The 25,577-nt window shown below is 43.0% G+C and overlaps 1 protein-coding gene across 3 annotated transcripts in view; it reads left to right on the top strand.

The window, feature by feature from the left end:
* The window catches only part of afg2a (AAA ATPase AFG2A), a 281,613-nt gene that overhangs the window by 191,160 nt on the left and 64,876 nt on the right, over nucleotides 1–25,577 (top strand). The gene's annotated exons all lie outside the window — the stretch shown is intronic.

Raw genomic sequence — 25,577 nt, 5'->3', positions numbered from 1 at the left:
TCAGAAACAATTCACCAGGATGTCATTGGTGCTTGCATGTCTGAATTATCCAGAGAAGTTGGATAGGCTGGGACTTTTTTCTCTGAAGAAGGGTCTCGACCCGAAACATCACCCATTCCTTCTCTCCACAGACGCTGCCTGTCCCGTTGAGTTATTCCAACATTTTGTGTCTGCCTATAGGAGTCTGAGGGGTGACCTTATTGAAGTGTACAAAATCACGAGGGGCATAGATAAAGTGAACACACTCAGTCTTTTTCCCTGGGTAGAGGATTCTAAAAGAGGAGGGCTTGGGCTTTGAGTGAGAGGGGAGAGCTTTAATGGGGACCTCAAGGACAACTTTTACAGTCACAAGATAGTCCACATCTGGTATGAACTGGCAGACAAAACTATAGACACAATTATGACTGTCAAAAGACATTTGGACAGATATATGGATAAGAAATATTTAGAGGGCCCTGGGCCAAATGAAGGCAAAGGGGACAAGCTTAATATGCCAACTTGGTTAGCATGGACAAGGTGGGCCGAAGGTCCTGTTTCCAAACTATAAAGCTCTGCAACTCTAATAACAGGCAAAATTCTGGCTCAAGTAATGCACTATGGTGTGAAAACGAACGATACAAACAAGGAGGATACAAAATGTGGTCAGTGTAGAATGATGAATTTTGTGCATATAAAATGTGGCTAGTGTTGAATGATGAATGATGACTTTTCCGCATTTTCAGGATGCTATAATTGACTTAAGCAACCACAGACTAGAGAGAGGAACATTAGCACAGCTCCTGTTTCTAATTATCCCCCGTGTTATCCACCGTGGGGGAAATGCTGGTGCAGAGGTTACATAAGAACAGGAGCAGGTATTCAGCCTCTTGAGCCTGACCGATCATTCAATTAGATCAGTACCAATCTGTATCTCAATTCCTTTTACCATTTTGGTCCCATAGCCCTTAATATATTTGCTCAGTAAAAACCTGTCATTCTCAGTTCTAAAATTTTCAATTGACCTGGTCTCAACAGTGTTTTGCAGAGCGAGTCTCAGATTTCCTCTATCTATTGTATGGAGTGCTCTCCTATATCATCTTTGAATAGACTAGTTTGATATGATTAGGGTGAACTCTGAATAATTTCGCCATAATAATGCAATGACTAAATAGTGTTAGTATTGTTCACCAGACAAAATGTTGGCTGCTGGAGTGTGACTTTAAACTTTGTCACATTTCACCAGGCGGAATATAGTTGAGTTCAGGAGGGGTAAATTGGGTGAGAAGTGCGGGGAAGAATAAAAACCGCTCTGACTGGTGAAACAATAGATTGTGTGCTGAAATGCGAATCCTCAGCATAATATATAGGATACAGGGTTAAGGAGTATGCTAAATGCTTCCTCCCGAGTTGAGGAGGCTAATGTGCTGAGGAGATATCATTGGCTTCTATCAATCACTTAAGACATACCAACAGAGTTTAGAAGTGATATACTTGCATTGCGCTTTAAAGAATGCTGGAGGGCAGAGAGTCATGAAAGAATGATAAAGTTCTTCATAACATTACTGCCTCCTTTTCTCCACCCGTGTCCCCATCCCCCTAATGTAAGATGACACTGCTTCTTTAAGGGATCCCTATAGATTAGTTTAAATACCTTCCACTATTTCAACTACAACAGGCACTTTGTATTCAAAAAACATGTGTACTCTTTTGACTCCTAACCTTTGACTGTGACCCGACACAGAGGGCACTCGCTTGCTACATATCTGAATAGACAGATCAATTTGTATCCGTGTCTGAAAGAAGTTCATTCTCATTAAATCATTTGGTTCAATGTTAATGAGAAGAAACAAATGAATAGCTGTCCAAAGGAGAAAAAATGCTGAATGCAAAACACAAGAAAGCATATACAATATTAATGTTTTCTGTGGTTTTAAACATAATCTGATCATATACGATACACGATCAAGTGATTTCATTTATCACACAAATGTTGTCTATTAACAAATTAGGTTACCAGCAATTCAACAAACCCTTTAAGCAAGTGGCTGACCAACACAAACCTTGCAAGCTGACATTCAGAATGCATTGCTTCATGCATTCTGCATTGCTTCATGCATTCTGCAACAAACTCATTCCACTGTTCTCCAAGAAACATTACACGGTGGTCATATACCTCTGATAACTCTTGTCAACATCATCCTTATCCAGTATTTTTTAAAAGTCCCATTTTGTAATCATGAGTTATATATTTTACGCTAAACCTTTCCCTGGTGTCCATTTTTGAGATTCTTGAGCAGTTTGTGTTTGCTGTGCATCACTTACAAACTTCAGTGCATACTGAGCTCAATTTCAGCATTGCAATAGGAAGGAGGTAAGTAGGCACTAAACGTTATCCCTTTATCATGTATCTGTGCATTGTGGATGGCTTGATTGTAATCATGTATAGTCTTTCCGCTGACTGATTAGTACACAACAAAAGATTTTCAATGTACCTCAGTACATGTGACAATAAACGAAACCAAGATTGGTAAATTCAAAATGGGAAGAATCCTTTTATGTTTGAATTTATGTAATCAGCTGTAGCCCCATTCCATGCGAGGTACCACCCATACAACATTGCTACCATCCCTTATGCAATGTCCCCTGCTTTTTTTTGTAGATGCCATTCAAAACCTGAATTGTGCAGCATCCTTCTCAAATTATCATAACAATTTTCTTCTTCCGCCACTTTTCAAAAGTGTCTCTCATCCTCTTGTTTCCTACATTTTCTTCTAGGTTGCAATTTTCTTTTGGTTTAAATTTAATGCGATTCCACAGAACAAAAAATGCCAAGCAAAACGTTGATAATCTGGCACACTGAGAATTTGATAGGACTGCACTGGCAGATTTTTAGCTGTAATAGAATGCAGCAAGTATGATGTGTATAATAGTATGATGTGCAAGATGTTTTATCTGGCCAATAAACTTTCTTGGAATGAAGAGCCATACATTGAGAAAGTGTCAAGTCAAATTGAGTTTATTGTCATATGCACAAGTGTGGTGAGATAGAGGTACAATGAAAGTTGTTCTTGCACTACGTAGACTCAGACAATCATGCAATAACATAAATTATACATAAATTACAGAAAATTCCACAAGACAGTGAAAAGAAAAAAATGACTGTGCAAAAAATAACATGAGTGCAAAACGCAATGAAAGAAAGCCCATGAGGCAAAGAGGTTGTCCATGGTGTTCTGTTGTCGAGGTATAATTACGGTTGTGTGGGTTGGTTCAAGAACCTGATGGTTGTGGGAAAGTAACTGTTCCTGAACCTTGTGGTATGTGACTTCATGTACATCCTTCCCGATGGTAGACACCTCCTGGATGATGGAGGTCTTTGATGATAGGTGCCACCTTCTTGAGGCAGTGTCTCATGTTGATGCTTTTGGTGAGACCGGCCATGCCCGTGATTGACCGAGCTGAGCCCACCACTTTCTGAAGCCTCTTGCATTCCTGTGCATTAGAATTACCATATCAGCCCATGGTGAAGCAGAGGATTCATTAATAACTGGCGATTAAGGACCTTCAGAGAAGAGTTACCTTAATATGATAGAAAAATAAAAGTAAGATTATTCAGTTCAATCTTAAAACAAGGTCTTAAATGAGGCAAACTAAGAAGGAATGGGGTGCAGGGATTAGGCAAAGTCATAAAAAGTAAATTATTTTTGGCAAATGGATCCATTTTAGTCTGGGAGGTTGTGACTTGTGGAATAATACACGAATTGATGCTGGGATCCCAGCTGCTTACAAGCCATATCAATGACTTGAACAAATGAGACTAAGTGTGATCCAAGTTGATGGATGATTCGAATTTATGTGGCAGTGTTGGTTGTGATGCGGGTTGCAGGTAGGATTCAGGGGGAATAAAGACAGGCTGCGTGAATGGGTGAGAACATATCAGATGGAATATAATGTAGAAAAAGGTACGGTCGTTATCTTTGGAAGAAAAGTAACCAGGTAAACTATCTGTTAAATCATGTGAAAGTGAAAGGTGTTAGTATTCAGAATAACTCAGTTACCGTTTTATACAAGTGACTGAAAGTTAACGTGCAGGTCCGGCAAGCAATTAGGAAAGGAGATACGTGGGGCTTATTGTAAGGAGATTTAGTAAAGATGGCTGACAGATGGGTGACAGTACTTGTATAAGCCTCTGGTGAGACCATATCCAGAAAACTGTGCAGCTCTCTCCCTAAGGATAGATATACATGCAACAGAGGAAATGCAGAAAAAATTCACCGCGTTAATTCCTGGGACAACGGGCTTGTCATATGAACATAAGAAATAGGAGCAGGTGTAGACATCTACTCTTGGACCGTGCTCAACCATTTGTTAAGATCATGAGCAATCTTCAATCCTAGCATGATTTTCCATCATCATTCCATGTTGGTTCATTGTTTTAATGTCCATTAGTCTACTAATTCCCATTTTCAATGAACACAATGACTGAACCTCCACAGTCATTTGGGATTAAAATATTTCAAAGGTTCATCAGCCTCTGTGAAAAAAATTAATTCAGACCAAAATCTCCAACTTCTTATTCTGAAGCTCTTCCCCCTCCACCCCACTAACCCATGAAATTCTTTAGACAACAGAAATGACTCCCTTTTCATCTAGCGCTTCAAGATCTTTAAACGTTTTGTATGTTTTGATAAGATCTCATTCTTCTAATGCACAGTTTCACTTTATTCAGTCTCATTTCATACAGTGATCCTGGAGTCAGTCTAGTGAATCTTCGCTGCACTCCTCTATGTTGAGACCAAAACTGATAGCCATACTCCAGGATAATCCTCAACAAGGCCCTAATTAATTGCAATTAGACTTTCTTGCTCCTGTATTCAAATCTTCTCATAAAGAAGGCCAATAAAGTTGTCATTATTGTCGTATGAGGAAAAGTTATTCAGACTAGCCCCATGCTCTCTTAAGTTTGGGAGAATGACATGTGCTCTAATTGAAACATATACTTTGCAGACTTGATATTTTCCATGGTTGAGCTGTCCAGAAACAGGGACCACTGTACTCAGGAACGGGGCACCAAGGTAAAATTCCAACCATGATCTTATTGATTTGGTAAACAAGCCCTGGTGTGCTGCTCCTGTTCTATTTTTAATGTTCCTATGAATAGACAAAGTCAAGTTTATGACTCTAACTGCAAGATGGGGATCGAGAGGATTAAAATGAAAAGGCCCAGCAAACACCCAAGGCACTGGAACAGCCTTGAAGGAAATGACATTACAATTGGGATTGGGAAAATGATCTGCAAAATGCAGCTTAATGTACATATAATTGACTCCCTCGCACATCCATAGCTGATCATTGTGAACTTCTACCGCTGCACTATCGAGAGCATCCTTACTAACTGTATCACAGTATGGTATGGCAACTGCTCTGTCTCCGACCGGAAAGCACTGCAGAGGGTGGTGAAAACTGCCCAACGCATCACCGGTTCCTCACTCCCCACCATTGAGTCTATCCAGAGTAGGCGATGTCTGCGAAGGGCGCGCTGCATTGTCAAGGACAGCACTCACCCCAACCACAGATTGTTTACCCTGGGAGGTGCTACAGGTCTCTCCGTTCCCCGACCTGCAGGTTCAGGAACAGCTTCTTTCCTGCGGTCGTTACCTTACTTAACTCTGCGCTTCGGTGATTGCTGCCACCCCTCCCTCCCCCCCCCCACCCCCCCTCGGGCACTCCTCCCATCAGTGACTGATCTCGCTCACCGGAATTTCCACTACCGCTACTGTGCATATATGTATATATTATATGTTTTACTATTCCATCACATGTACTCTGGTTAAGATGCTAACTGCATTTCTTTGTCTCTGTACTTGTACACTGCACAATGACAATAACGTTTGTATTGTATTGTATTGCAGTGGAATTGAAATAATTTAAACTGATCCATAACATTATAAAAGATTTGCCGAATGTTACCAATTATATTGATCCTGAGGAAATGTATGATACTTTACTTTTTAACCACCAGGATAAAGGTAAGTTGTACCAACAAAATAAAATTAGGTGCATTTTACTTGTAATCGCAGGCCATATCAGAATTGCAATCAAAATATTTAATGGGTCAGAAACTAATTTCCAGTGATATAGGGGCATGCCTTCTAATTTATTTTTAAGATTTTATAATGTAATGTGTGGAAAGAATGTACAGTTAATAAAAATTGGCTTTACATAAGGCTTCTATTAATTTTGTTCATTTCTAAGCCAGTTGGCTCCATGCCTGAAACATTGTTTAAACATTCTTGAAGTAATTGGTGTTTTGACAGTTGGCTTCTTGCAGCAAATGTTAACCATGGCTGGAATGTCATAAAAAGGACCGGACCCAGGAAAGAACCCACCATGTAACAAATGCAGTTCTCGTTTTCAATATTAAGGAATACATTTTTTGCAGTCAGTTTGTATTTCAATTCAATTGTATCTCTGGAGTAGAATTTGAAACAAAATATTACGTAATGGTAGTATTCCACTGCTTCAGTCTGTAAACATTGTGCTCCAACCATTGGTTTTTGATTGGCTCCTAAGTTCCCCAATATCTCGTAATTGTTTACTCTTGTGTTTACATCTGTGTTCCACCTTACATTCTTACTTATCCCACCTTCTCCATCTTTGCACACCCTCTCCTCTTGTAATAGGCGACTTGCGTAAATGCGCACAAACGTAAGCAATTCTTATAGCCTACTGACGTCCATGTGGTCTCTACGTCGGAGCTCCCCCCATGGTCTCCGCGTCGGAGCACCCCCTGCGATCTCCGCATTGGAACGCTCCCGTGGTCTCTGCGTTGGAGCTCCCCCCATGGTCTCCGCGTCCATCCCCCCCTGTGATCTCCGCATTGGAGCTCTCCCGTGGTCTCTGCGTCGGAGCTCCCCCGTGGTCTCCATGTTGAAGCTCCATGTTGAAGTCTCAGCGTCAGTAACCGAAATCCACTTCCTCTTGACATTGCTCCTAAATAATTTTGAAGTTCCTGCTCCTCATTCCATATTAAAGAAAGTAGGATCCCTCTACCCGATAATTCCTTTGACCATTTCACACATCTCAATTGGATTGTCCCTTCTCCCACTCCCAGCCTTCTAAACTCAGAGGAACACAATTGTATCTGTGTAACCTCATCTCATGACTTAGCTTCTTTACCTCATGTCTTGGAGATGAGAACCACAATGACCAATACCTGACCAGTAATTGAATCAAAAAAGTAGAAGGCTACAATTCATAGATGCCTGGCCCATTTAGCTAATGACATAAATAAAATAATAATGATTGGTAGATATTTACAGACCGAAGGGGAGCCCCCATGTCCTCCTATTTCATGTCTGTTAGCTACACTGAACTGTCGTGTTCTGGAAAAATGCATAAAGCATAAAATGAAAATCAACTGATTGCATGGAAGCCCTATATTAATTTTATTACGATATGCGTAGTGGTTAATATTGTCTCTTGGTACTGTAAGAAGACAAAACTGCTCAAAGCTTGTGCTGCTTAATGGGATTTGCAGTAACGAACAGGGACTAATGGCCATTTGTTGTCAGCTTAATCTGACCTGAAAAGTAAGCATTGAATAGGACAGGTGATGTTTCATGCGCAGAATGTGCAGCAGACTTCCATATGCTTGCTTGTACAAATGCCCTCTTATTTGGCTTAATCTGAGTGGGATGTGGGAAATGATCCAAATCAGAGATTACTCAGTGTGTAGCAGGGAAAGCCCATAAGTCTGCACAGCTGTGACTTAATATTCTGCACACCATTTCTTGGGACTGAGTATCAAATATGTTTGTTGTCATTTGGCACTTCTGTTTTTAAAGTGAAATATAATGTGTTATTATCTTACAAAAGAAGGACTTTACTGTATAGAACATTGGGGGGGTCGCATTTCCTGTGCAAAATAACAAAATTAGAATTCTTTACATTTCTTTTCTCTTCGAAGTTGAGTTCTTAGCCGTTCTACCAGCTGCAGGCTCCTTTAGCTTTGTTGTCTTGTTGCAGTTCAATTGCGTATTTAAAGCGGTCTTTAGAAATTCACCCTGTCTGTTTCTTCACAAGTCAGTTACCGAGATTGCTAATATCTCGCACGCACATAACTAACAAGAAGAGCATGTTCAAATTAATGCACATGCTTGTATAAAGTAATAGCGGAGTGAATGACATTTACTCTTGTGTAGCGGATAGAGAAGGAATTTCAATAACAGTGGGTTTGATCTGCATAAATATCATCATTGTCCTGACTCTGCTTTGTGAATTATATTTAGTGTTCTTAATTTCTCTGAACATACCCACAGCATAGCTCAATTTCACAAAACAATCCTTAGTCGCACATTAATTAATTGGCTGCATGATGACCAAGAACTTTCAAAAGAACATTCATAACAATCTCCAAGCTGGTAGGTTTGAGGACAATGAAGGGAGGGATGGGAGAGAGTCGGTTTGGGGGTAGCAACAGGGGACTTGCGACTTTTGGATTAAGTGCATGTACAAATGTCAGCAAGATAGTCGTGGATCTGCACTTCAACTCTGGTTACCAGCCTGATCTTCTTTTCCAAGAACGCCATATCTATGGGGAGGTTTCTATATTTTACTCTTCTAAACGCCAATTCTCCCAGCAATGATGACAGCAAAACTAGCGACCTAAACGTGCCTTCCTCGTACACAATCATCGTGACTGTGTGGTGCCAGCTGGGTCTTAAAAGGTGAAAGTTTCTGTGAAAGATGAAGGATTCCAGAAAATTTGGTTGCTTTACAGATTGACTGTGAATACCAGCATGAAATAAACTACAGTAAACCCTCAATTTAATGGACCCCTTTATAATGGATTTTGGTTGTAGCAGATGGACCTGGTGAAGCCACCCCCAGCTTGTAACACCTCCCTGGTAGCTGAGAGCCGCGGTTTCCAATGCCACCCCAGCTCACAGGGTGCACCAGCGAGCCCTCCTTCACCCACTGAACGGTCTGGTTTACGTGGCTGTTCAGCACCCGGAAACAGCACTTTCTTCAGGCCACTGACAATGACAGTACGTGCTTGGTCACCATGGGACTACTGCCCCTCTCGACTGCTGCCACTTCTTCCTGTCGGTCCATCGCTTAGTCCGCTCCTCCCTCCACCACCGCCCCCTCCTTCTGCTCCCATCGTTCTGACCACTCGACCTCTAACCCCTCTCCAGCGACCCCTCCTCTTCCTTCGCCCCGAGAATCGTCGACATAATCCACCTTGGAAGATGCCAGCGGCTGTGGGAGAGAAGGAGGAGACAGCGGTCGAGTGGACAGAGTAATGGGAGGTGGAAGAGGATGCGACTGTGGAGCGGGGAGCAGACAAAGCGACGGACCGACAGGAAGAAGCAACAGCAGGTGGGAGGGGAGGTAGCCCCACGGTTACAGAGCCCATCCTGTGGGTGACGGAGGCCCCAAAATGCGCTGTTGGCAGGGGCTACAACATGAACCGCAACAATAGTCGCGACAGAGGATGAAGACGGGCTGGCTGGTGCAGACCAGCAACATCGGCACTTAGTTTCAAGGTGAAATGACACAAAGTGCTGGAGTAACTCAGCTGAGTGAATCAGTCTGCAGAAGGGTCCCGGCGTCACCTATCCATGCTCCCCTGAGATGCGGCATGAATCGCTAACGTTAGTCCAGCACTTTGTGTCCTTTTGTGTATTAACTAGCATCTGCTGTTCTTTGTTTCTACTACATATCATATCATATATAGCCGGAAACAGGCCTTTTCGGCCCACCAAGTCCGTGCCGCCCAGCGATCCCCGTACATTAACACTATCCTACACCCACTAGGGACAATTTTTACATTTACCCAGCCAATTAACCTACATACCTGTACGTCTACATACAATGGTCTACATACCTTACATGGTTATAGCGCACAATCGCCAACAATGGACACCATTCCTCCCTCCACTCCCCCTCAAGGTGCGTTATAACGAGGGTTTATCATATATAGAATAACTTTACAGATTTAGCTTTTCTAAAACCCTTCCATCTATATGTAGTCTTTGTATTTTTGGCCAATGTGAATTGACTTTATCTGAGCAGTGCCCTGTTCTGTCATTGCTGTGTAATCAACTAGCTAACCAACACAGGTGCAAAGGTAATATTCAGATTCTGATCTCTGTGCAGATGGTGATTAGTGTTTGGCTCAGTCTGCAATTCTTAACATGCACCAGATATTATCTCTGTGAGCATCCCTGTAATTTTCACATGCAGGCCAACCTGCCTGCCGAAAGAGTAGTGTACTTCTCAACATGCCTCGTGTTTTTAGTGTTTAGTGATTTTAGTAAGTTTAAGCTTGTGCCAACTCTTTGATTGCTGAATGATCTCTTTCCAATCAATGCAAAACCAGTGCAAAACAAGGTGAGCAGCCAGTTAACAGTGCTAAATATCAAGCATGTGCAAAATGGCTCATTTGAGCTTTCAAAAATTGGCTTAGGATCAAATTCAAAAAGAAGAGTAAATGTTTGAACACTGATCAAGACCTTGTGACTATTTCAATTCCTCCAATGCAAAAAGGTCTATTGGCCATAATTCACTATTTTTGACTCCATGGCTTTTAAAGTAATCCTTTCCTGTGAAATATTTTAGATCCTCTTGGCTGGGAATAGGCTCAGCAATAGTGGAAGTTCATCTGTTCCTTTTTCCAAGCATCACAATCAATCCAACAATTTATTTTCATTCCAATGTCTTGATTTTATGAACACATTTCCAAATATACCTTATTCACTATATTTCTTGTGTATGATTTCTATAAAAAACATTAAATAAATTAGGCTTAATTTAACTATAACAAAATTATCCTAGACATATTAATTAACCAGAGCCTGCAAGTGACCTTAGCAGTATTTCCATTATGAATACTGAAAGTAATGCTCTCCAGTTGCCAAGTTTATCTTTCTCCTTGTTTAAACAGAGTAGACTTGAAGTGAAAGAAACTGTGAAGAAAATAAATTATATTAAACTTTAGAGTAATTACTGCTGTTGATTAGAGACACAAGAAACTGTAGATGCTGGAATGTTGAACAAAACACAAAGTGCTGGAGTAACTCAGTGGGTCAGGCAGCATCTGTGGAGGGAATGGATAGGTAGCATTTTGGTTCATGCTAAAATCGAGAAACTGATAAGAGTGGTTAACAAAATAACAAGGGTCAGTTCTTCATCATTGGCTATTTAGTTTCTACTAGACCAAGTGGACCCGTTGAGCCCAAACCTCTCCTCCATTGGTGCAGCACCCTCCTACCCCATCCCTCCCCCTCCCCACTTCCCCTTCCCCCTCAACCCCCCTTATCCACCCTCCTCCCCCTCCCTCCCTCCCTCCTCCCTCCCTAGGAGATAGATTTAAACTTTAAAATGTGAATAACTTTTAAAATATAACACCGATTTCAATAAAACTACTTGCTTTACCATTAAAGCGTCGACGGTGAGTAAGGTGGGCCTAAAGTTGTCACGCTATCATGTACCGTTTTGGCTGTAGTTCGATCACAAATAAACAAACAAATGAGAGATTTAGTATATAGATATCAATAGTGAAAAGAACCAAATGGCCTTTAGTTGATGGAGCATATGTGACTAACTGGTATGAAGAATGAAAAGCTGATTTGTTTATGGAGGTGACAGCTGTTGAATTCTAGCTTTCAGATGCATTTGGGAATCTTTGTATTTGAATCACAGAAAGTTAACACAGATATGCCTGCAAGTTAAGGAGGCAGATGGTATGTTAATCTGTATTGCATGTGATTGGAATATAAGAGGAAGGAAATATTGCTATGATAAACACGAGTATGTTTGCTACAACAACTGTTTTGTGTACAGTTTTGGTCTTCTTACTAAAGGAAGGATTTGCTTGAATTTGTAATGGTGAGACAAATTTCATTAGATCAAAGACTGGACTAGGAAGACTGTCCTGTGCCAATATTTCCAGCAGTGGCCTTGGTCCTTGGCACAGCTTTAATAACCAAATATGTGATTTCCTAACTGCTTAACAATTGGATGCAGGGTGACAGCCCTTTGCCCTTTTCACTTCTGCTATCTACTTCACTCCTCCTTAACCTATTCATTGTCATATTTATTTGGTCTTAACCTTTCTTTATTTTTTTTTAACATCCTAAAATTATATACATTTTCCCTTTCTTGCCCAATTATCTTTCTCAGATTAATCTTTATTGCTTTTCCTAGAGTAAATGCAATGTATACTGATTTTGAAGCCAATGTAAAAGATAACCACTAAATTGCTGTGGATTTCTGATCCTGGCCGAACTGGTTTTAGTAGAAAAGGTGCAAACTCTCCCTAATTTTATTTTTTAAGTGGAAGTATAAAATTTTGAAAAAGCAGAAGGTGGGTGAGCGGCATCTACAGCAGTACTATCAAAGTGACTGAGTTTATCCAGTGTAATGAAACAGTGTTTCCTAGCCACTTTCCTCACACAACACAGTATTATATTCTCCTCGTTTAATATGCAATAGCCTCTCGCTTTGCCTTTAATTGTGAAGCAGACAGTTGAATTCTCTCTAAACAATTCTTCATCGTAACCTGCATGTCATCAAAATTCTGAAGCAAAAAGCAGTTTTTGTTACTTCCATGAGAGCAAATGTGTTATCAACGTAAAAGGCTGTGATTTTTAAAAAGTCATAGCTAACTTGTAGTTTTTCGCAACAGTCTTGACTTAAAACTAGATCATAAGCCACAATTAACATGCACAGCCTGACTTCATTTTAATAGAAAATCGGATACATTGTGCAATTTGCGCAATGCATGTCTGGAAGATAGTTCTGTAGTTTTAAATGTGAGTGCATGCTACAGGTAGCACAGGTAACTCGTGCACAAGTAGATCCTCATAGCGTTTGAAAGGCCGTTGGTGACATGAATTAAAGGAATCCTGCCTGAGCAGGTCCCAGGTTCTGGAATCAAGAAAGGGAACTGTCTTGAGGCAGGCCAAGTGGATGCAGTCTGTTTTACCATAAAATGAATTCAAATCAAATTTGGCCCATTGCTAAGAGGAGTAGCTATTTTCTATATAAAGGCCTCAAAGTGCACGCTTTTTAAAGTAAAATGCTGGACACTTGCATTTTCAGTCGCTGGAAGTCCCACTCCTACCTCATCCTGGTTGTAATCTCCACTTCCTTGAAAGTGGCGTCACAGGTAGATAGGGTGGTCAAAAAGGCTTTCTGCACATTAGCCTGCATCAGTCAGAAAATGTAGTATAGAAGTTGAGAGGTCATGCTGCAGTTACATAAGACGCTGGTGAGGCCACATTTAGAGTATTATGTTCAGCTTTGGTCATCATGTTGCAGGAAGGATGTCAATCTGAAATGGGTGCAGATAAGATTTACGAGGATGTTGTCAGGGCTCAAGGGCCTGAGCTATAGGGGGAGGTTGAGCAGGCTAGGACTTTATTGCTTGGAGCATAGGAGGATGAGGGGTGATCTTATAGAGGTGTACAAAATCATGAGAGGAATAGATTGGGTAAACGCCAGTATCTTTTGCCCTGAGTAGAACAATTGAGAACAAGAGGACATGGCTTTAAGGTGAGGGGGGATAGATTTAACAGGAACATGAAGAGTAACTTTTTTATACAAAGGGTAGATCCTCATAGCGCTTGAAAGGCTGTCGGTGACATGGAATGAGCTGCCAGAGGAGGTAGTTGAGGCAGACACTATCGCAATGTTTAGGAAGCATTTAGGCAAGTACATGAAGAGGATAGGTTTAGAGGCATGTCAAACACAGGCATGTGAGATTAGTGCAAGCGGGCATGTTGGTTGGCATGGGCAAATTGGGCCGAAGGGCCTGTTTCCATGCTGTATGACTCTGTGTAAGACTCTATGACACATTTAAATGCTGAAGTGAAACAGTTAATGGCCACCGCTATCTCAACCCACCATCCACCTGTCGGCTGAACCCATTTCTCCTGTCAGCTCTCCCCTTCTATTGAGCTATCACTAGCTCTGTTCTTAAATGTTCAATCCATTGGTTGCCTGAGTCAATCCATCAGGTATCTAATCTCTACCTACTCCCTTCCATCTAGTGATGTATCGTTACATGGTAATGGGGAGATCAGAACTGCACACAATGCTCCGAATGCTGCCTAACCAAAGTCCTATAAAGCTACACCACAACCTTTTGACTCCCAATGACCCGACTGATGAAGGCAAGCATACCATATGCCTTTGGTACCACTCTATCTAGTTGTGTTGCCACTTACATGGAATTATGGACTTGGACCCCAAGATCGCTCTGTACATCAATGCCATTAAGAATTTTGCAATTAATGTATATTTTCACCTTACATTTGAACTCCTAAAGTGCAAAACATCGCAACTTGCTTGGATTAAACTCCATTTAGCCTTCCTCACAGTTCACGGCTCCAGCAATCGTGTTGTCATCTGCAAACTTACTAACCAACCCATCCATATTGATGCCCAAGTCATTTTTATATATCACAAGAAACGGAGGTCCCAGCACATATTCCCGTGGAACTCGGCAGCTCACAGGCCTCCAGACCCAATAATGTCCTTCCACCATTACCCTCTAACTTCTATCAGTGAACCTGTTGTGAATCTATGCAACCAACTCACTGTGAGATTCGTGCATCTTAATCTTTTGGATCAGTCTTCCATGGGAGACTTTATCAAATGCCTCTATGTAAACAGTTTCCGCTGCCCTACCCTCATCGATCACCCTCATCATCCTCATCAGAAAGCAGTAACAGGATCGTTCCGAGTCAGCATGGATTTACGAAGGGGAAATCATGCTTGACTAATCTTCTGGAACTTTTTGAGGATGTAACTAGGAAAATGGACAGGGAAGGGCCGGTGGATGTGGTGTACCTCGACTTTCAGAAAGCCTTCGACAAGGTCCCACATAGGAGATTAGTGGGCAAAATTAGAGCACATGATATTGGAGGTAGGGTGCTGACATGGATAGAAAACTGGTTGGCAGACATGAAACAAAGAGTGGGGATAAATGGGTCCCTTTCAGAATGGAAGGCAGTGACTAGTGGGGTACCGCAAAGCTCAGTGCTGGGACCGCAGCTATTTACAATATACATTAATGACGGATGAAGGGATTAAAAGTACCATTAGCAAATTTGCAGATGATACAAAGCTGAGTGGTAGTGTGAACTGTGAGGAAGATGCTATGAGGTTGCAGGGTGACTTGGACAGGCTGTGTGAGTGGGCAGATGCATGGCAGATGCAGTTTAATGTGGATAAATGTGAGGTTATCCACTTTGGTGGTAAGAACAGGAAGGCAGATTATTATCTGAATGGTGTCAAGTTAGGAAAAGGGGAAGTACAACGAGATCTGGGTGTCCTAGTTCATCAGTCACTGAAAGGAAGCATGCAGGTACAGCAGGCAGTGAAGAAAGCCAATGGAATGTTGCCCTTCATAACAGGAGGAGTTGTGTATAGGAGCAAAGAAGTCCTTCTGCAGTTGTACAGGGCCCACGTGAGACCACACCCGTACTGTGTGCAGTTTTGGTCTCCAAATTTGAGGAAGGACATTCTTGCTATTGAGGGAGTGCAGCATAGGTTCACTAGGATAATTCCCGGAATGGCGGGACTGTCGTATGTTGAAAGACTGGAGCAACTAGGCTTGTATACACTGGAATTTAGAAGGATGAGAGGGGATCTTATTGAAGTACAAGATTATTAAGGGATTGGACCCGATGTCGGGGGAGTCCAGAACCAGGGGCCACAGTTTGAGTATAAGGGGTAGGCCATTTAGAACGGAGATAAGGAAAACTTTTTCATTCAGAAAGTTATGAAGCTGTGGAATTCTCTGCCTCAGAGGGCAGTGGAGGCCAATTCTCTGGATGCTTTCAAGAGAGAGTTAGAAAGAGCTCTTAATGATAGCAGAGTCAAGGGATATGGGGAGAAAGCAGGAACGGGGTACTGATTGTGGATGATCAGCCATGATCACATGAATGGCGGTGCTGGCTCGAAGGGCCGAATGGCCTCCTGCACCTATTGTCTATTGTCTATTATCACCTCCTCAAAAAACTTGATCAATTTAGTAAATCATGATCTGCTGTGCACAAAGCAATGCTGATTGTCCCTAATTAGCCTTATTTTTTTCATGTTTGAATGATACCTTGTTCTGAATTTCGCCACATTATCAGATCAAGCATGTATTACACTTAAGAGGCCTTCGACCTTTACACCTTTGAAGGTAAATGAGAGTTTCTGTTGAACTGTGGCATAGAATTTTCAGTCAGTGATGAGCAGTCTTGGTCACTTCTAAGCTGGTGAAAAAACGTTGGTGAAATTGTTAGAGTATGTTAACATTACTCCGTGGAAGCAACGGCAATGTCCCACAATGTTTTGCGCATGTGTGTGCATACGCAGATATCTGGCAGCTGCAGCCATTTGAGGAAGCTGCTGGGAAGATTCCTTGATGACAACAACCAGTGTGGTGACTTGTATCTTCTTTCATCCGAACTACAAGGAAATTGAAGTCAGTAAATGCATGGCCAATTCCCAATGAATGGCAGGCCCACAAACCGTGTTGTTCGATAGCCTATCATGTCATAAATAATAGAAGCAGAATTAGGCCATTCGGCCAATCAAATCTACTCTGCCATTCTATCAAGGCTGATCTATCTCCCTCCATACCCCGTTCCCCTGCCTTCTCCCCATAACCCCTGACACCCGTACTAATTAAGAATCTATCTATCTCGGCCTTAAAAATATCCATTGACGACCTCCACAGCCTTCTGTGTCAAAGAATTCCACAGATTCACCACCCTCTGACTAAAGCTCTGTCCAAACTGATACAATAGTAGACTAGGCCATCATATGCTAGTAAGCAGATCTAGTACTCTCAGATGCCACTTTCTATTTTTTTCCTTTGCCTTTGAGGTGCATGCATATAAATCAATCTTTCATGGTCTAAATATATTATGGGGCTGCCTTCATTAAAGGTAACAAATATATGCACAGCCAGCTTATATTCCTCATTTTCCCTTGTGAAGCAAACTGCAATGGCCTGAACAGCAATACAGAGAGAAGGTGTAGGGAAGGGAAAATTAGAACATAGAAAAGTACATCTCAGGTACAGGCCCTTTGGGGTTGAGAGGTAAAAATAGATCAACCACAGATCGAATGGCATAATTCCGCTTCTATGTCTTATGGTCTAATGATTTTATGGTCGATGTCAATTGCCATCAAACAACCATCTTAATCAAGTTATTGCTGTCTATCTTCCTGGTTTGTTGGCCGATGTGGGCGAGTTGGCCGAAGGGCCTGTTTCCACACTGTCTCACTCTATGACTCTAATACACAATGCTCTTTGTGGGGTTTGTTCAAAGATTCTGGACAAGACAAGACCTATCTGAGACCCACTTCCATCTGTGCTCTTGGCAAGAATCCATTTTGTAGGCGTGGCTAAACACAAGCCATGTTGCATTTGATTACAAAAACTACATTCTGCGGCCAGTCTGCAAAGTGAGCATAAGGCATTTAGCCCAATTTCTCCTCTCAACTGCATGAGGATTCTTGCATTGGAGCACAGTCTGTGCCTGGCAGCCAATTGTTGAACTGCAACTAGATAAATGCATTGTGCGGAATATGTGTGAATATTCCACACATATTCACAAAAGTGTGGAAGTTGTCGTCAGTGACACAGAATTACGCCAACATGGTCTGACAGTTTCACCTTGCACAATCTGGGGAATTAAAACTGTTGGCATCCTCATGTGTAAATGATTTGAACCAATGAATAATTTTGTTTCCTCGATGCTTTTTGTTCTTTTCACCTTTTCCCATTTTCTTCAACGTCTCCTTTAATAATTTTTCTTTGTTCTTATTCGTAGAAACTCTGAACCACTATTATCAATTTAGCTTTCAAAGTCATCACACTTAGTTGCAGGCTTACATTGTGATGCCGCGACTTGGTAGATTTTAAACTGTGCAGTACATTTTTTAAGATGCATTTTTAAGTTCATTGTTTTTAAGTGAACAAACTGGTGTTGACTTCACAAACTATTATTAGTCACAGCTGGCAGACTTCAGCGAGCCTTTTCCTGCAGCTGTTTCTGTTGTCCGCTGTTCCCCTCCTGTATGCCACCAAACTTCAGGTGGAATGAAGTGGTTATAAAAGCGTCCATCAACACTAGAGCAGGCTGCCAAGCCAAGTATTTAGCTTGGAAATCATACCTCCCCAACTGCTTCAAAACAGGAAGTAAGTCTGTTAAGTGATGGATGGCTGTACTTTGCCTGGAGGAGGAGAAAAAAAAATTCTTCTGGGCGCTGAATGAGTTCTGCAGTTGTTCAGTTTTAAAAAAACCCAGATTTGCACAGAAGGACGGTAACTCCCCTTTAAGAGCTGCTCTAGGCAGATCTCATCTTTGCAGAAAATATTCCAAACCTGTACTCCTAACAGAGGCAGCCTGCAGGATACTGCCGACTCTGTTGATTCAATACCAGATGTGCCTCATTTCAGGGTTTAATCCACAAATGCTCACTCCTGTTATCCCTGTTCTGACAAGGTAAACTCTCAGGATTGTAGCATTTCCCTGCAGATCACGTGATGCTGGGTGTGTTTCCCTGTGGCTTACTGTACATGAGCCAATAATTTGATGTGGCAGCACTTGAAATGTATGTGGCTGTGCAAGTTTTTTACATAGGTAGATTGAAATTTGCTTGACCATCTCGATGTATATGTGGTCCCACTGGCTTTTGAACTGCACATTTAACTAATTTCATGGTTAGGTTCAGATGACTAACTGCTCATTGAAGATGGTTAAAATTCTGGCATGGCTGATGTTAAGAAAAATATACTGAAAAAAACCTTTGTGCAGTTTCAAGAAAAATAATCAATAACGTTCCTTTCCAGGGCGGCATGGTGACGTACCAGTAGAGTTGCTGCCTTACAGCGCTTGCAACGCCAGAGACCTGTGCTCGATCCCACCTATGGGTGTTGTCTGTACGGAGCTTGTACGTTCTCCCTGCGCACGTGTGTGTTTTCTCCGAGAACTTCGGTTTCCTCCCACACTCCAAAGACAAACAGTTTTGTAGGTAAATTGGCTTGGTATCAGTGTAAATAGTCCGTAGTGTGTAAGATAGTGTTAATGTGTGCGGATTGCTGGGCGGGGCGGAATCGATGGGCCGAAGGGCGTGTTTCCGCGCTGTATCTCTAAACTAAACTAAACATCCACAATCCCTACCAACTACCTCTCTGTCTACCAGCATGCCCATCCATATTAGCTAGTAGATACAAGCAACTGCAGATGCTGGTTTACAAAAAAAGACATAAAGTGCTGGAGTAACTCAGTGGGTCAGGCAGTATCTCTGGAGAACATGGATAGGTGACGTTTCGGATTGAGACCCATCAGACCGATTGTGGTGGAGGTGGGGGGTGAAGGTTGGAACAAAAATGGAGGCAGACAAAGCCTGGCAAGTGATAGGTGGCTATAGGTGAGCGAGATTTTGATAGGCAGATGGTCAGACAGAGGTGCAAAGCCAAGAAGTGTGAGATAAGAAGATAAGGATAAAAGATGCACAATTTGTGACGCCAGTGGAAGGAACATAGGTGGAAGGTGGGAAGGAGAAAGAGAGAAATTGATGTGCAACTTGGTGGGTTACAGGGAAAAGGGGGAATAAAGGAGGCCTCGGAAGGGGTAAAGGGGGGGGGGGTTGCAAGTAGGTTAGTATCTAAAATTGGAAAAATCAATATTCATACCATTAACTGGTAAACTACCCATGCATGATATGAGGTACTGTTCCTCCAGTTTACATGTGGTCTCACTCTGGCCAGTCGAGGAAGCCCAGGTCAGAAAGGCCATCAAGGAAATAGGAAAGGGAGTTAAAATTGTTAGCAATTGGGAGAGCCAGCAGACCTTGGCGGACCGAGTGCGTGTTTGGTGAAAGAGTCATCTAGATTACGCTTGGTCTCACTGTTGGAAAGGAGGCCATACCAGGTACACCAGATGTTGTAGATGAGGTCAGAGGAGGTACATATGAACTACTGTCTCACCTGGAAGGACTGCTAAAGCTTCAGGATGAATGCAAAGGAGGAAGTATAGGGACAGGTGTTACATCTCTTGAGGGGAAAATAACCTCGGGAGTTTAGTTTAGTTTGGTATAGAGGTACAGAGTGGAAACAGGCCCTTCGGCCCACCAAGTCTGTTTTGACCAGTGACGCCCACACACTAAGGCTATCCTACACACACACTTGGGACAATTTTACAGTTATACCAAGCTAATTAACCTACAAACCTGTACGTCTTTGGAGTATGAGAATAAACCAGAGATCCTGGAGAAAACCCACACAGGTCATGGGGAGAGCGTACAAACTCTATACAGACAAGCACTCGTAGTCAGGATCAAACCCAGGTCTCTGGCGCTGTAGAAGAGCAAGTCTACCGCTGAGCCACCGTACCGCCCTTAAAGGGGGGTGGTTTGAGTGGGAAGGGATGAATGAACCAAGAGTTTCAGATGGGTTCGATCTCTGGAAGCTGGAAAGGGGTGGATATGGGAGAATGCGACTGATAGCAGGATCACGTTTAAGAAGGTGGAAATATCAGAGAATAATGTATTAAATGCAGTGGGTAGGGAGGGGGGGGGTGAAAGGTAAGGACCAGAGGACCTTTGTTCCTGTTACATCTGGGGGGAGAGGGAAGAGAGTCAAACTACAGGACGCAGAGGAGGTGTGGTTGAGGGATCCATCTCAGAAAGGATAATCCGTTACCAGAGAGAGGCCACAAGCATACTGGAGGAACAGGACCTCGTATTCCACTTGGGTGCAATGGTCTGATCATTGAATTCTCCAATTTTAGGTAACTAACCTGCTTATACCACCCCATTCCCCCTTCCACTCCCCCTTTATTCCCCCCCTCTTCTCTGTGCCCCACCTGGATTAGCACCCATTTTTCCCTTTGCTCTCCTTATCTGTCTCATACCATTGTGCTCCTCCCTCTGGCTTAATAATGTGTGCCTCTTCTATCCTTTTCTCGCCCCTTTTGTTTTTTCATCTTTGGCCTTTGTCCAATTATCTAACAATCAACATCCCCCCCCTCCTCACCTGTATCCACCCATCACTTGCCAGACTTTATCCTGCCTCCACCTCTCTTCCACTTTTCCCTCCCCTCCAATCCCCACACAACAATCAGTCTGAGGGAGGTCTTGACCTGAAAAGGGTCCTGACCTGAAACGTCACCTGTCCATGCTCTCCAGAGATGAATTAGTCTTGCACTTTGTAGGATATTTCCGTTTTTAACCTTTTCACAACATTCCTAATGCAGCCATGATATTAAATAGAAGTTTCAGCATGACAAACTGCCCAATGCTACGTGAAAAATCACATTATGGTCTAACCTGGACTATTCAATTTACATTTGTCAAGGCAGAAGGTTGGGAAAAAAAAAACATTTCAAGGAATTTGGAACAGTTGATCCCGAGGAACAGTGGATTCATTTTTCCAGCAACAGCTACTTGTACTTTAAGATCAATTTGAATACTTGTCACATTTAATAAAGAAGAGATATTTTGTTTGAAAATGTTAATAAATCATACAAACAGGATTTGTATTTAACCGCAGCTAAATTTCTTTTAAAATGGTGAAATTACTTTCCTGAATCTATTTATAAACTATTGAATACATGGGAGGTTTCCGTGGTCTGTGTACGGGGAATAAACTTTGCATGCAGATGCAGTTTGGGCATTTTACCAATCATTGCTGTGAGGAAATGAAGGTAGGTATGAGAGGAGAGACAGCACATTGCAAGAGGCTAATAAGACTCTGCTTCTCTTTCCCTTTGTGAACCATCATTAGAATGATATAAATGGTATTTGTATTGCAACGTCTGTGCATGCATCAAGAAACACAATTAGGATTTTTTAAAAAATAATAAATAATAATAAAAAAAAATATTTATTCATTTAAATTATTCGATTGATTGACTTTTTACATGCATTCCACAAGAGTGAGTTTTATATTGTAGCTCTAATTTTTGGGTAGTGTTTTGTAAATTCTATGAGGGAGAATTTCTGTAACCCAAATGGCCATAATCAAGGGGGTGGGTGGTTACCTTGTTTAAGATTTCTGTTATTTGATGAAATGCCAAAGATGGTATTATTATGCTAGCCTTAAATATTTCCAGTTTGTCCAGTGAAGATTAGGTAAAATGAGCAAAATCATTTTTCGGTAATATTAATATGCATTAATAAACAAATAAAATTAAATCACAACACTCAGCAAAGTGAAAGATTTGCTCAAAGATTTCCCCTGTCTAAGCCCTGAATTGCTTACTCGCCCCTCGTTATGCCCTCTCCAAATTCATTTGACAAAGAGATCCATCTCCTCTTCCTTTCACCACCCCTCTCAATCCTGATATTTCAAACTTGACCCCTCCATCCTTGCAAACTATTACCTGATCGTTAAACTCTGTAAATTCTTAAATGGGCTGTCATATCCCTCCCCGCCCCCAAATCCCATCTGTTTTCCCTATGACTACATGGGTATAGCAGCATTTGAGGCAAGTATTCAAGTTGCCTTTGCCTTGTGGCAAAAATGAATATAAGGTCACCGTCAGTAATAATTAATCTCAACCTGCTAGATTGTTGAGAAAGTCCATCTAGTTCACTCATTTCTTTGGGGGGCAAGAGATTTAAAACAGCTAGCCAATGTGTGGCACCAAATCCAGCTGTAGCTCACAGCTATCTCTATCTCTATGTTGTTAGACCATTTTTAACAGTTGATATTTTATGCACTGAAGTATAGGAATGACCATGGCGATCAGTTTTGGTCCTCCTCACAAAAATATTATTCCCCCATACTGATTGCATGTCTCTGGAAACTGTCTTGGGACAGGCCAGACAGGATGCAGTCTCGGCGTCATTTAAAAAAAAAAGAAAACTGAATTAAAATCAAATTTGTACCATTACTAAGAGCAGTTGTTTTTTTCTGTAAAAGGCTGAGGAAGGGTTCCAACTTGAAAGGTCACCTATCTATGTTTCTCAGAGATGCTGCCTGACCCGCTGAGTTACTCCAGTACTTTGTGTTTTATTTTATCTGTAACATTGCCTCGACTAACCAAACAAGAAAGTATTGAAAGGTCACTATTCTAAAATGTTAACCATTTCTCTCTCCATTGATAATTGTTGAATTTTATATGTTGATTTTTATTTCATACTAGATCAAGTGGACCCATTGGGCCCATTCCTTGTAGAGGGGGGACAGGGAAGGGGAGAGGGTGTGAGTGAGTGAGCCCTGGACCCAAAGCATCTCCTGTATTGGTGTAGCACCCTCAATCCCCCCACTCAATCCCCCTTATCCCCCCCTCCTCCCCCACTGACCCACTCCCCCTACCCACCCCCACTTGCCCCTCCCCTACCCACACCCCGCCCCCTACCCACCCTCTCTTGCCCCTCCCCTGCCCCCACCCCCACTTGCCCATCCCCTGCCCCCACTCCTCCAGCCATGCCTTCACCCCCATTTCCCCCTCCCCACCCCTATTCACCCCCACTCGCCCCAACCTCCCTCCCCCTCCCCTACCCCCCTCCCCTACCCCCACTCTCAATGCCCTCACCCCACTCTCCCCCCATCCCCTATCTTCCGTCCTCCGCACCCCCACTCTCCCCCACCCCCACTTCCCTTCTCCCCACCCCCACCCTGCCCTCCTCCCCATCCCCACTCTCCCCACCCCCACTCCCCTTCTCTCCACCCATACCCCCACTCTCTCCTCCCCCTCCCCCTCACTCTCCTCCCCCACACCCCCTTTCCCCCCCACCCCCACTCTCTCCTCCCCCCACCCCCTCCCCCCACTCTTCCCTCTTCCCCACCCCCACTCTCCCCTGCCCCGCACTGTCCCCTTCCCCTCCACACCCACTCTCTCTTACCCCGACCCCCAACCCCCTCACCCCTGCCCCCCACTTCCACTGTCCCCCTTCCTCCCACCCCTCCTCCCACTCTCCCCTTCCCCCACCCCCACTCTCCCCCCTCCACCCCCACTCTCTCTTCCCTCCACCCCTCCTCCCCCACTCTCTCCTTCTCCCCACTCCCCTCCTAACCCCACCCTCCCCTCCACCCACTTGACCCCCCCTCCTGCGGGCCCGGCAACGCCGCTTAAAGCTCCTCCATGCGAGAGGGGAGAAGGGAGAGGAAGGCACTGAGGAAGGCACTCCCGTCAGTCGGGCGGGTGCTCCCCCCCCCCCTTCTCGGAGCGGGTCAGCACTGCCCAATCTGAGGAATGTCAGGCGCGAGGCATGCCGGGACGGGTGGCGGTCCTCCCGGGGGGGGGGTGCATTAGTTAAAGGTCCGGGGGGGGGGGGGGGGGGAGGGGAGAGCGAGCTGATCTGTTGAAGACGTGCGGGTCGCGTTGTGATGTCACACGCTGAATACCAGCGGGGGTGGGGGGGGGGAACGCAAGCTCATCTCACAGTCGCACGGGTGCCATTGTGACGTCACATGCTGATGACCTTCAAGAAATGGGTTAGAAAGGAAAATTTTAAACTTTAAAATCTCTCTAGCTTTAAAAATGTAGCTTCAATTTGAATGAGAGTTGTTACATAATATGCCCAGGATAATGGTGAGGAACGTGGGCCAAAAATTGTGGCACTATGGTGTACCGTTTTGGCTGTTTATTCACTTCTCTGCTGAAAACTATAGTCCAGCTTGCTACCCACAGTTCTTGCATCACCTTTTTGGGGGTCCAGCTATCTTGATCTTTTTAAATAAAAAACAAAGCACTTGAATGACTCAGCAGGTCAGGCAACATCTTTGGGGAAATGTCCAGCATGTTGTGTTTTACTCAATCTTTTTCACTATATCTGACTGGGATATTTTAAAAACTACTCAAAAAGATTGAAATGATTATAAAATTAACATTATTGTTTTTTTAATCTAATTAAAAATAATAATGCAAATAGGTAATTAAAAGCACTAAAGTAAAATAAGGGCTCACCTTTTTCCAAAAGGATTAGTTAGTCCCTGGTTTAAAGTGAGGACAGAGTGCAAACTGCATCTGGACCCTCACTTTAGCGTGACACTTCTCCATCACTGAGCTCTGTGGTGAGTCCAGCAGTAGAGTGAGCAGACAGATGCACCGGCAACTGACCTCCATTTTGTTATTGTAAGAAAATAACTGCAGATGCTGGTACAAATCGAAGGTATTTATTCACAAAATGCTGGAGTATCTGCTACGATAATCCTCAACATTGGTGTCCTGTAAGGGTGCGTTCTCAGCCCCCTACTATACTCCTTATACACTCATGGCTTTGCAGCCAAATACCAGTCCAACTCAATTTACAAGTTTGCAGGCCACTGCAATGGGCCGGATATCAAATAATGACAAGGTGGAGTAGAGGAAGGAGAATGAGAACCTTATAACCTGGAGCCAAGCCAACAACCTTTCCCTCAATGTCAGCAAGACAAAGGAGATTGTGATTGACTTCAGGAAGTGAAGCAGTACACACACATCCAAATATACATTCATGGCGATGAAGTAGAGGTGGCTAAAAGCTTCAAGTTCCTAGGAGTAAATATCACCAGCAATTTGTCCTGGACCAGCCACATCAAAGTGATGGCCAAGAAAGCACACCAACACATCTACTTTCTTAGAAGGCTT

The sequence above is a fragment of the Rhinoraja longicauda genome, chromosome 1 (genome assembly GCF_053455715.1).
Source record: "Rhinoraja longicauda isolate Sanriku21f chromosome 1, sRhiLon1.1, whole genome shotgun sequence".
Lineage (NCBI taxonomy): Eukaryota > Metazoa > Chordata > Chondrichthyes > Rajiformes > Arhynchobatidae > Rhinoraja > Rhinoraja longicauda.
Note: the sequence above shows the minus strand (reverse complement) of the source record. Positions and strands in the feature narration are given on the sequence as shown.